This window comes from Schistocerca cancellata, chromosome 5, assembly GCF_023864275.1.
Source record: "Schistocerca cancellata isolate TAMUIC-IGC-003103 chromosome 5, iqSchCanc2.1, whole genome shotgun sequence".
Classification (NCBI taxonomy): Eukaryota; Metazoa; Arthropoda; class Insecta; order Orthoptera; family Acrididae; genus Schistocerca; species Schistocerca cancellata.
Window position 1 is genome coordinate 574,310,771 of NC_064630.1, and position 12,985 is coordinate 574,323,755.

Here is a 12,985-nt window from a genome sequence, read left to right on the forward strand (position 1 = left end):
AAAAATAATTTTATGTTTATGTATTAGAAGCAAGACAACTATATTGGATGCGTCAAAGAACCAAAATTCTTGAATGTCCCGATTCGTCGTTAATACGCCCAGCAAACGAGACAGGTGGTGGGATGCCTTTGCTTGGCACGGCGCGAGATCCGTTGGGCAGCGTATCAAGTTCAACGACCTGGCACGCACGGAATAGTAAAAGACGGCAGCCAGGAAAAAAAAGGAACGTCCCTCTCGACACGCGCGCCTCAACTTTGTCGCCTTTCCTTCTAATCCTCGGCTTAGCGACTGACTGGCAAAGGGCTGGTCCAGCGCAGCCGCTATTGCGTTCGAGGTAAACATGTTAACAGCGGACTGTCGGTCGGCGTGCGCGCGGGGCGTCAGTGGTGGGGGGAGAGCGGCGGCAGAGACGGCCAGTCGTTCGTGAGCCGCGGCTCGGAGCGGAGGAGAACGCGCAGCGCTGCCTAGTGGGACTCTCCGTAAGTAAGCAGCGCGCCTTTTGTACGCCCGAGCTGTCTGGGCGAAGCCTCCGCACCTCCCCCCCCCCCCCTCCCTCCCACGCTTTTTTTGTGCTGGATCCATATCACTGTTCCTACAGTTCGTCTGCGAAGTAGATGTGTCGTTTGGGTACCAGCATATTTCGTCCCTTGCGCTCAGTTTAGCCTTAATACTCCAACGGAAATATCTGCATCAGGTGATCCGTTGATAGGTAGCTTAGAACCACGTTGAATGGAATCCGCTGGGATCGTAGCTCGGATTAATACAGTCTTCACAGGTGTGTCACCGGACGCAGTCCAGTCACGGTTGTCTGCAATGGGTAATTTTCATGTAGGCATCTGCTCACCTGATTTCTGTAGAACGTTTGGAGACTACGGTCTCACGTTTGAATACTTGCCATTGCCGAGACAGCGAGCAAAAAGTGAACGTATGACTTAGCGCATTTAGTTTCGCGCACTTGGACTTGTTTCCATGTTAAAGTGTCTAGTCCTAATAGTCTTGGACTCGATAACTTTTTACCTTCGCCGTGTCGCTTTTGTCGTAGGAAAAGTACTTTCGTGTGTGTATACCGCTGGTATAAAGAGTGCTGCAGTCAAGTAAGGTATCTCCTTTCAAGGTTTCCGTTGTATTAATCGCGCAATTGTCTTTCTAAAAAGGCCGGTGCTTTGAGACTCGAAACTATAACAGAAATTTTTCTGGGAATTATTCGTACAGAGTGGCAACCCCAGCAACACTTCAGACGTATGTCGTCAGATCAGTTTGAACTCTGGCAGTGCAGTCTGAGGCGCTGAGGAAACGTTCGGGAGAGCTATGAATGACGTACCGTATGTCAAATATCTGTGAACTCTGTGGATGGAAAAGACTGGTGCAGATATGGATTTGGCTATTTCACAACGCAATGTAGCTTAATTGAAATTCTGCTCTTGTAAGAAAAATCTTTACGTGAGGCATGTTCCGTCATATCGATTTACATATACGCCAAAATCGTGAAGCTTTCTGTGAATTGTCGAAGCACGCTGCTTGGAGACATTTTGCAGCCTGGAGACATTGTGTTCGCCTTTGGCCTCGGCGAGTGAAAAGTTCAGATGGTGTTGAGCCACAGTCACGCAATTCTTTAAATGAATAAACCGCCGTTTGACTGAATATTAATGTATTTTCTTTACTCTCTACATTTCGGATTTTATGCCACTGTCAAGTACTATGCTAAAAGTTTTTAGAGGTTTAACATGTTTATCTGTTAAGGCACTCCAAAGCAGGTAAATATGACTTGTTTACCTGCTTTGGACTGTCTAATAGATAAGACATGTTGATGATCTAAGAACGTTTAGCGTTACACTTGATGACATAAAAGCAGATAGTACAGACGATAAACACAGTAACACACTCAAATGGCGGTTTATTTATTCAAAACAAATTTTTTTGAGATCTTGTTAACCTGAGATATTTAAGGCACAGAGCCCTTGCAGTGTCTACATCCATCTGCAAACTACTAGATTGTTTTCGTTCCATAGACCCAAAAATGAGATGATGCTCGTGGTTGTTGAACATGTCAAAGAGTAACATAAAAAAACATGAAACATATTTATACAATACTTACTATCCTGCTAATTTGCCAGGGGATTGTCAACACTGGTAAACACATTAAACTGGAACTGTTAACATTAACAGAATTAATGCATAATTGAGGCTACTTCACATCACACTGGGTATTAAGGTAGCTTCCCGTTCCATCCGTATATGGAGCACGAGAAGAATGATTCATTTCCTCTGCGTGTAATGCAATTAGTCACCGAGCGACATAGCGCAGTGGTTGGACTTGCATTCGGGAGGACGACGGTTAAAACCTCCGTCCGGTCATCCAGATTTAGGTTTTCCGTGATTTCCCTAAACAGCTTGAGGCAAATTCCGGGATGGCTCCTCTGAAAGAGCACGGCAGATTTCCTTTCCCATCCTTCCCCAATCAGAGCTTGTGCTCCGTCTCTAATGACCTCGGTGTCTACGGGATGTTAGGCATCTACAGCAGCGACACGGAGGGGGGGGGGGGGGGGAGAGAGAGAGAGAGAGAGAGAGAGAATGACCGTAATGTTTCTAGATTCTTCACTTATCTAGTCTTACGGCCATTTCAAAATAACTGCCGCCTCGTCTAGTGAGGATATTAAACCAGATGTCTGCCTCATGCATTGCCACTGTCGTCGCATACAAAATAGTTTCAGAGGGCGTTGAACTTCCGGAGGCTGCGGACGCGCAAACTGATAAATAATGCACGCTTATGATGCTGATATCCTGACAGATGACAAATCTGACGAGTCTACTGCTTGGAGGTTTCTCAAGCTCGTAAGTTAAACATAGACATCAAATGTTCAGGAGATGAGGTGCCTTTCCTATCTTTGTTGCTTATTAGGAACAGCCGAAGGTTGACGCGTGCGGAAAATACCGTCGCGCGATATACGCGTCAGAATTCTTCGGAAAAGCGGGAAGGAAGCGACTAGTCAGCGCGCATAACCGGTTTTCCGAGGGCTGCCTTTCGTTTGCGCAGATTCCTGACTCAACGCGGCCCAGAGCTCAACCTGTTTACCGCGCAGGACTTTCGCGGGCCAAACGAAGGTCATAAACGTTTATGAAGGCCAGTGGATTAAAACCACTTTACGTCCTTCTCTTTTACGATTAATGTAGCAGCCTTAACTGAGTTACAAATTCAGCAGTAAATGCTGTTAACAAAAATACTCGCTTGTAGTTTTTTAAATTTTTGCTAACTTTTTAAAGTTGTCTGTGTGAAACACTGGTCTCGTAAACGTGCGTCTCTGTATATCTGAAAAGGTGTGAGCGCTTTTGCATCTAGTCCATTGAAACAAAACTCAACGTTTGTGCACTAAACTAGGCGCAATGTCTCCAGATTTTAACAAATGCGGTAAACGGAGCCAAAAGTCAGTGTTAGCATACTTTAGGAAACCCTTGCTAAAAGTTATACCATACCATAGCTTAAGTTTCAACTTCTTGTGCACTCTAAGAAGTATACTAAAACTTTCCTTTCCCAATTTACAACACTATTTCCCATAACGTTTAACATCGTGGCTGGGGCGCGCTTTTGTACTGAAATCGAATATTTCAGTGTGAGTAGATTTTATTAAAGTGTTAATAATATAAGATTTTGGCATGATGTGGTCTTCGCAAAGACCGTCTTCCCTTGTAGAAGCGGTGTATAATGAGGTAAGCTTCACGAGTTTCTTCATTTGAGATTGCAATATTGGGTCTGCCAGGTTACTTGTAGTTTTGGTCTCTATTTGGAGGCGAAAGGGTATCATTTATCCCCTGCGTTGCAAACAATTTAGTCTGAATCCACTACCCCAAGCACACAAGTTTTCACGTACTTGTTTTCTAAACAAACATCCACGAGCAATGTTGAAAATCAATGCTGGTAAGTAATTCGGTGTTTGTCTGAGGTAGTTCCACACGATGCTTAGATTGTTCTGGCACAAACTCTTAACTTGCTTAAGCAATGTGAAAACAGCCGAGCTGCATCGTGCCTTCGTTTCCACACTTATCTTGTCTTTCAATAAAGTGAACTGTTTATGGACTCGGAAGATCAGATAGGAAGAAAGCAAGTTCGTGTGATACTTTGTAAGGTCGGGACTGCTTGGAATGAGCGGTGCTCGATGCTTCCCCGGGCTTCCTGCCGTTTTGGTTTGTTTTTTACTTCTCCATAAATTTCTTAAGTCGGATATAGGGAATATTTTCATGTAAATATGCAAGATAGCTTAATACCACGCTCCTTTTCAACAAGTACTACGCGTGACAAAATGTTGGTAGCAAATTAGACAAAATTTTCATTAAGACAGTGCTTTACAGACCACTGCATTGTCCAAATCAGTTTTTGACTTGGTTTACTTTAAGGATCGCCTCAGCTTGTTCTCCCACAATATAGCGCCTACACGTCTCCATGAGAACGTAAGCACAGCTAAGCTACAAGGTAGCAATTTAAAAAGGCATTTTCATTTGGTTATCAAGAAAACATTTATGACTTTATTAGGTATATGACGTACTACAGCTCCAATATCAAGTTAATTCACAAAGATAATTTCCTGAAATACCAAGGCACATTGTACAGGCTTCCAGAGCTGGCTCCAGGATTTGGCCGCCCCGTGCGGACTTTTCAAGTGCCGCACCCATCTCCCTGCCCGCAGAAAGACTTCCGTGAAGTTTGAAAGGTGGGAGATGAGGTACTGACGGAAGTAAAGCTATGAGGACGGGTGCTTGGGTAGCTCAGTCGGTAGAGCACTTGCCCGAGAAAGGCAAAGGCCCCGAGTTCGAGTCTCGGTCCGGCGCACAGTTTTAATCTGCCAGGTTTTTTTTTGTTACCTTAAATATTAAGTTCTCATTATGGTTTGTGTCTAGAAAAGGGGATGAGTAAAAACTTAAAAATAAGATAGATACAGCACAAAAAATTCAGGACCGTAAGAAGAGCAATGTGAATAGTGTTAACGGCAGAGCCAAATGAGAGGGGGAGTGGTGGTGGAGAATGCCATACATCTTCCTATGTGTAAACGCCCCAACGTCTTAGTTAAAACTGGCATGTTATGGGCAGCGCATAGTTTATATACTCGTTCTCTATTTTTTACAAAGTATTTGTAAGCGGTACTCTCATAGGCATTTATGGAATTGTTAGGCCATCATACGTTGCCATTTAACTTTATTTCTTTGTTATGTTCACTTTTGTAGGTTTTGTAAATTATGTAAGGTCTCTACCAGGTGGTACTACAGTGACGTCATTGTCACAGAAAAGCCGGGAGATGCTGACATCTTGCGTAGACAACTTACTGAGTTTTCAAAAAGATATACTGGAGAAATTCTGTTCTGGGGAGAAGACGGAGACCATTTCCACCTCGTACATGACTGCGTCTATTCCTCGAGGAGATGCAGATGTTGGTTCCGAAATGATGCCTTTATTTTCTCCAGAATTAAGAAGCTCCACAGACGGAAAAGGGCAATTGCAGCAATGTCAGACATCGACTGGCTTAATGTACTGTTATACTTCTATGTGCAAAAGGGGTATGGCCGCGGACAAATTTGGGTTAGAGGAGCCATTAAGACTACCTTCTCCAGCTGATGGGAAACTTGCCTTTCAGGATACCAAACAATACTGGCAGGGCGTAGTAGTAAATCTGATAGTGACAGCGAACAGAGGCACGCAAATAAAGCACCATGTAAACAGTCTCATTCGAGACGCAAACAGATCGTTACAGGAAAAGGGTGCAACCCGTCAACAATCGCGCGCCAGATTCTTTCCGTACTTAATTCAGTACAATTGTATACCACCTGAGAACATCACAAACGTGCTTCCAATTGATCATGGTTACTTTATGAATTTTATTGATCCTAAATTTAAGAGGTTATACAAAAAATTGTTAATGATTTGGACCTTAGGGGAATTGAATCAATCTTATGTTCTGGTCCACAGGATAGTATATTTTATACTTCTTCTAACAATGTATGGGACTATTATTACACTATGGGTGACTGACAAGCACGTCAACTGCCAGTAGCAGTCTTTGCTATTTTGGTAGACGCAACCAAAGCGACAAACGCCAGAGCTCCCATTGTCATCTGTTTCACAATACCGTAAACAATTTCCAGTAAGGCACTAGACTAGATTTCATAAAGCATTTGTATTTACAAGTTATCACTCTTCATCTATGTAAAATATTATCTTGTTTAATTCGTCCTTTTAGAACCATATTCAAGTTACAAGATTTCGTCTCCTCCCCCCCCCCCCCCCAACCCACTGCCCTGGGTGGCGAGACAGTTTGCCCTCCTTCTCCTCTTCCTTTATATAGACCCGGTCCTGTGAGCTTCTGTATACTCTTTCAGAACGCAGCCGCCAGTGTTCTTGCGTCCACAGTATCCTAGTTTTCGAAAGCTGTTTTGAGGAAGAGGAGGTAATCAGTGGAATGCATATAAGAGCTGAGGGATGTTACAATACCTCCTATTTTAAACTAGTCAATGGTAACCGAAGTTTAAAATAGAATGCAGTGAAAGTAACCTGGCGTGCCACAGGGGAGTGTTATGGGACCATTGCTTTTCACAATATATATAAATGACCTAGTAGATAGTGTCGGAAGTTCCATGCGGCTTTTCGCTGATGATATGTAGTATACAGAGAAGTTGCAGCATTAGAAAATTGTAGCGAAATACAGGAAGATCTGCAGCGGATAGGCACTTGGTGCAGGGAGTGGCAACTGACCCTTAACATAGACAAATGTAATGTATTGCGAATACATAGAAAGAAGGATCCTTTATTGTATGATTATATGATAGCGGAACAAACACTGGTAGCAGTTACTTCTGTAAAATATCTGGGAGTATGCGTGCGGAACGATTTGAAGTGGAATGATCATATAAAATTAATTTTTGGTAAGGCGGGTACCAGGTTGAGATTCATTGGGAGAGCCCTTAGAAAATGTAGTCCATCAACAAAGGTGGCTTACAAAACACTTGTTCGACCTATACTTCAGTATTGCTCATCAGTGTGGGATCCGTACCAGATCGGGTTGACGGAGGAGATAGAGAAGATCCAAAGAAGAGCGGCGCGTTTCGTCACAGGGTTATTTGGTATCCGTGATAGCGTTACGGAGATGTTTAACAAACTCAAGTGGCAGACTCTGCAAGAGACGCGCTCTGCATCGCGGTGTAGCTTGCTCGCCAGGTTTCGAGAGGGTGCGTTTCTGGATCGAATATATTGCTTCCCCCTACTTATACCTCCCGAGGAGATCACGAATGTAAAATTAGAGAGATTAGAGCGCGCACGGAGGCTTTCAGACAGTCGTTCTTCCCGCGAACCATGCGCGACTGGAACAGGAAAGGGAGGTAATGACAGTGGCACGTAAAGTGCCCTCCGCCACACACCGCTGGGTGGCTTGCGGAGTATAATTGTAGATGTAGATCATGCCACTGGACTAGCTTCCGGGGAGAGCGGGGTTCGACTGCACGATCGCCCACGCAGATTCCACTGTTTCTCTAAAAATTCTACCGATCCTTTAAATTGCAGCACGACGAAGGTCGTATGCAACAGACGGTACGACATGTACAGCGTTCTTGGATATGCAATCGTTCGGAACACACAGGACTCAAGTCATATACATTTTGCGCAAGAGGAAAATTTCGCAGTGGGTTTCCCATTTAGAAATCACAACTGAATGTTTGAAGTCTCGTGCCTGCGTGTCGGAATCTGACAGTGACAGCATTGTGGCGTTATCTGGACAGCGGTTTTTCTGCGGTACTGCTGCTCGCTAACGTCGGATCATATGGCTCACGCGAATATGCAAGGTCTGTAGAAGAAATACGGTTTGGCAGTAACAGTTCTGAAGTGCTACTGACTGACGATGTGACGTCACTGAGGGTCAGCAGGAGCCGCAGGAACAGCGCTGCAACATGTGAGCCGAGCATTTACGCGATGTATTTCTGGAATGCTTTGATTTCCAATGACATAAGACACGTAAACTGATATGCTGCTACTGCAAGAAAGTTACTGCTACGTTCTATAGCTTCCCCAGCTCTTACACTGGTGACTTGAATAAAATGCATTCAACCGTCAAATCGAAACGTATAGAGCTCACAAAGTCAAAAATAGTCTTTTGTAGTTTTCTGTTGGAAATGAGTGCATAGTTTAAGTCGGCTGTAAAGAAAGTTACTGAGAAATCAAGGTCTAGATAAAGCACTACTTAAATTTTGTATGCATCACAAAAAAAACTGGTACGTGGACATCGTGGTTTTCGCTAAAGTACTTGTGCAAGTGCCGCAAGAAAACATTTTTTGTCACATACTTTATTCTTTGTCACACTACTCCCTTTTCGATTTTCATCGAAGTGAGATAAGAACGTTAAAGTTCTTAAAATTCACCTAAATAAGACTTCAGCTTGCGAACACAATAGCAGCAGTGGGCATTGCTCCGCGAGTAGTAATATTGAATTGATATTTCCACTCTGTGCCCGTCCTCGGTCATGGAGTGTGTATTTAATAATTCAAAAATAATTGTGGAGAAAATAAATTGTGTATTAAAAAAACAATCGGTATTATGAAACGTATGCGAAGGTTTGTTTCTACTCTTTCACACTGAAATGACTTGACGGGCTTGGAAGAAATTTGGAACGGAATTGTCTTACACCCGGAATAACAAATGGACTAATTTTTATTCCGAAAACGTGATTACTGTTTGCGGGGGAAGGGTAATGAAACTAGTCATTCATGAAAGTTAACTATTAAATCAGTACTTAAAGTTTAGCGTCGAGATTAGCTGTATACTGTTTTGACAAATGAAATATGTACATAAATCTAAGACGGCAGAAATGTTCACGTAGGATAAAATCAATGAACTCCGTGAAAGTGTAACATATACTGATGAAAATATTTCACAGCACTTGGATGCGCTAAGATTGTGTGCTGGCACCAGGTAGGGCATCACGGAGCTGAGAAAGCATACCATGCAGGCCACCATCACCGGCAGAGCCAATGGTGAAACTGTATAGATACCATAAATTCCTATCATTCCAACAAACTTTCCTTTCCAGTACAAACGCTTGCAGTTCCCTTTGAAAGTGGCGTTGTAAATGAGTCAAGGACAACGTTAAGTGGCAGAGATTCATCTGGGGACAAGATGTTTTTTGCACGAGCAGCTCTTTATTGACTGCACGCTTCTAGCGAAAGCCTGAAATCTCTACATATATGCAGAGAACAAAAATTCAGGGAAAGATCTACAGACACTTACTACTGTGGATTTCTGGCTCTCCGTATGCACCCAGACAATTATCTTTTCCATTCTAGGCATGTCGCAAGCAGTTGCGAAATTTACTCTCTTCCCTGGCACATTTTGTAATTCGATAATCGGTCGTATAATTTTTTCATTAAGTAAACGAATGCATTGTAAGCGATGTGTATTGTCAGCTTCTCCCATAGTTCAATTTTTTTCGCACGGTATGCTGGGGCACAAATGTCTCGCGACTCAGTTTCTTCAAGAGAACTTTTGTGATAGAGCAATTACGTGGTTAGTGAGTTACTGCAGTAACATTTCTTTGTAAATAATTGGTTAACCGCTGGTAACACCGAAGGATGCAGTTAGTAGGCTCCGTACGACATGTTTGCAGGAAAAATAGTTCAAAAAACTGTAATTGATGATCAGTTTTGAAAGGGCCTTCCTCCAAATTTTGACTAAGATTAACAACGGCACCAGATTCTATGGATACAAAAACATCTTTGTACATGAAAAGGGCTTTATTCTACACTTTGTAAACGTTTTTGCGTCTTCGTTACAGCGACATCATTTTTGGAGCCATTTACTACTGGAATAATGCCCTTTCAGTGGTGATATTTGATCATCTTCGCATGACACTAGACGAATTCCTAATGCAATGTGCATTACGTTCCGCTTTTCGTAGTTCAGATGTTATTTCTGAAAAAGTGTTGCGAGATGTAAAATGGCGTCAAGTATTGATCTGAAACATACCGACAGTATCTAGAAAAGTAGAACATAATGTTGGAACTTCCGAACAGAATTTTGCAAAAAAAGTCTTGGTTATACTACCCACACAGGAAAACGTTGCAGAAAGAAAAGTTGATAACGACGAATGTCAGTACAACGCTTTTATAGCTGTATCAAAATTTATTACGTTTATTGGTGCATATTGCGTCTGAAAATAAGATGAAATGTGTTTTCGTTTTACTTTCTTTTGGTTGCCGCGCCAAGAGTCTCGAAAAGCTTACAGAAAATGACTATATAGGTATACTGCAGTGCTTTCAAGAGTTTAACACAAACTGAACAGGACGCATTTTTAATTGGTTTCCTTGTTGCAAAACCAAAACGTAGGACGACGTCCAGGGAGGGTGAGCCTTCTAGGAAATGGTCAAATGTCTGTTTTTTCTCCCAGTAAACAATGAACGACGTAGTGTCCCATACAGCTTTAGTTTCTCTCTTTGGTATAACAAGGAAAATACTACGTAGACTTAATTGTTTCGGCAGTTGTCCGCAAGAAGTGCCGGGGTATTGGTAATAAGAACCGTGTTATAGCACGTACATAAGAGAAACTCATACATGATTGCACAATTATTTCCTGAACAAGGGTCACGTAAATCTCACGTGAATTTAGATGTTTGGACTCCAGGCACACAATTCAGGGTACGTATGGCTTGTCTCAAAAAATAAATCCCATTTCTGGAATAATACTATGCCAAATATTTTAGGAAACATTTCAATCTTTCATTCGGTTCATCACTAGTTAACAAATGCATGAAATGAGAATTAGGAAATGAAATGTCCTCTGTAGAACGATATTGCTAAAAGAATAGTTGCTGCGAGGCTCATACATAAACATAGAGCTTATAAGTTCCCCAAGAGCATGAAAATCACCGAGGAAGAATGTAAACATGCTGATTGACTTAACGTAAAACTCGGTACTATCAAAACTGCCTATACAGTATGCATTTAATCTCAGGCAGATAAGAATAAAGGTGTTTTGTATCCATAACAAGGAGAATGAGAGTGTAATGCATGTATACCATGAAGACATTGCAAAAAGGAGCAAAAGAAGTGTTGTTCTTCCTATTTGATTATAAAAAAGATGTACCAGAAAATGTCAGAGCTGAGATTGTTTTTCGACTATTGCATTAGGTAAAATAAGAACGTATGATTCGAATGTGTGCACTTCGGGTGGCCATTAATTATTTTTATAAAGTGGAGCGGTAATTTCCCACTAGTGAACATTCCTATAATTTTCGTGTAGATTTCGTCCGTAACTTCTATAATTTCTTAGAGGATTTCATCTTGCTTTCAGTTGTCAGAATTTAATTTTGCGATTGCAGTTTTGACATAAAGCTATTTTCAACCATAAGATCTTGACACATAGGCAGATACATCAGTATAATGTATGTAACAGGAAATTTTTCATGGCGGAACGGGTAATCATGAGAGTACGGCGAAAAAAATATTGTGGAGTGATTGCTAATGCTTCGCCCTCAAGCTAACCAACTGAAAATTTCAACAATAAATGAACTTAAGACACTGCTAAAAACATAACGCGACCATGCCTGTGAATTACATTAAGGGAAGGACCTTATTCGAAGATTTTGGACTTTTTCAGAGATTGCGAAGCTTAGCAACTGCAGTAATGGCAAAATATCCATTTCATTCTGTTCTTTAAACACAGTAAATCCCGTCCTGTTATATTCCATTAACTCATCCGTTTTCCTTCGTTCCTGGAAATTTAAGATTTTGGAGTAATATCCTTTCAAAAATGACTATAGATTATAAAATTAGGAAAATGTGGTTTGCTTTGTCAGTCGATCACTTTTCTGTAAGTGGTAACGACACGAATTTAAATAACTTTACCTACATCTACCGATCATGACCAGGATGGCAGGGCATTTATTACATACATATTATTCCCTTACACTGATCATGAATTTGCGGATTTCTCGCCCTCTGCCCGCTGACACTGACGTCACGCAAGAGATTTACTGTTACTGCAACGTTCTGTTCATGTAGGTCTTCACCTCATTGTTTTCGCTGATACGCACAAGCAAAACAATACACGATAATAACACGTACTAGTGGTCGCAGAACCAGACCTGGATGTAGATCAGGCACTCATCAAAGAACATAGATACATTGCCATTGTGATGCAGGATGGCTTCGAAGTTCAAAGTGTTTCAAGTAAGGCCAAGAGGCTGTAGCTTTTTCTGCAAGTTAAATACGCAAAGAGCCTATTATACGTATGCACGATCACACCTACTCACGGGTTAAGAGGAGTATCCAGCCAACTTTTGAAATAATTTTGGCCGCACAGCTTGAAATTTCGGTGCGTTACACCAGTTTCATACTTTTTTGCAGCGTGGTATTTTTTATAGTCTCCGGATCGTACTATTAATCATAGCTGCAGCCTCTGTATTCTAGTTTTGGTAGTTGATGCCAATAATCGATATTCTTGCCTGGGGAATGCCTGATCCAAATCCTGCTCTGGTTCTAAGGCTAATAGTGCCAAGCTGGCGAACCGGGTTCTAACACCACCACCTAGAGGTCATTTTTTATCTTTTCGCTGTTCGCTGTATTTTTGTCCGCGTCGTGGTGTAACGTCCTTGTCAACAGTGATGTGTACGTTAGGGACCTATAACACCATTTGATTCCGCACAACTATTCTATTAGCAGCCGAAAGGAAGTGGCTTTCAAATGGGAACCGCAAACGTTTGATGACAAGTCGACAAATCAACCGAATCTTCCATCGTCTGGTGTATCACACGGCATTAGTGACGGTGTGCCATATGATAGGAATAGCTTATCGACTTACCTGATTTGTACAACTGGTAAATGAGATGCCTCCTTGCCCGATATAGGTGTTCGTATGAGTGTGACTGTGATCACTCCTAAGAAAATGACGAAAACATGATAGTTTGTCATGTAAGTTGCAACAAATAAACGCACAGGTTTCACAATCACAGTTTCTCTGTG

At 42.0% G+C, this 12,985-nt stretch overlaps 1 protein-coding gene and 1 non-coding gene across 2 annotated transcripts in view; both read left to right on the forward strand.

The window, feature by feature from the left end:
* Window positions 1-387: 387 nt before the first annotated feature.
* LOC126188189 (2-acylglycerol O-acyltransferase 2-like) overlaps window positions 388-12,985 on the forward strand; it is a 124,941-nt gene continuing 112,343 nt past the window's right edge. Inside the window, exon 1 of the mRNA XM_049929722.1 lies at window positions 388-479. The gene's annotated coding sequence lies outside the window, so the exon portion shown is untranslated. The remainder of the gene's footprint in view (window positions 480-12,985) is intronic.
* Window positions 4,748-4,822, forward strand: Trnas-aga (transfer RNA serine (anticodon AGA)). The gene has a single exon. It is a non-coding gene; the product is annotated as a tRNA-Ser (tRNA).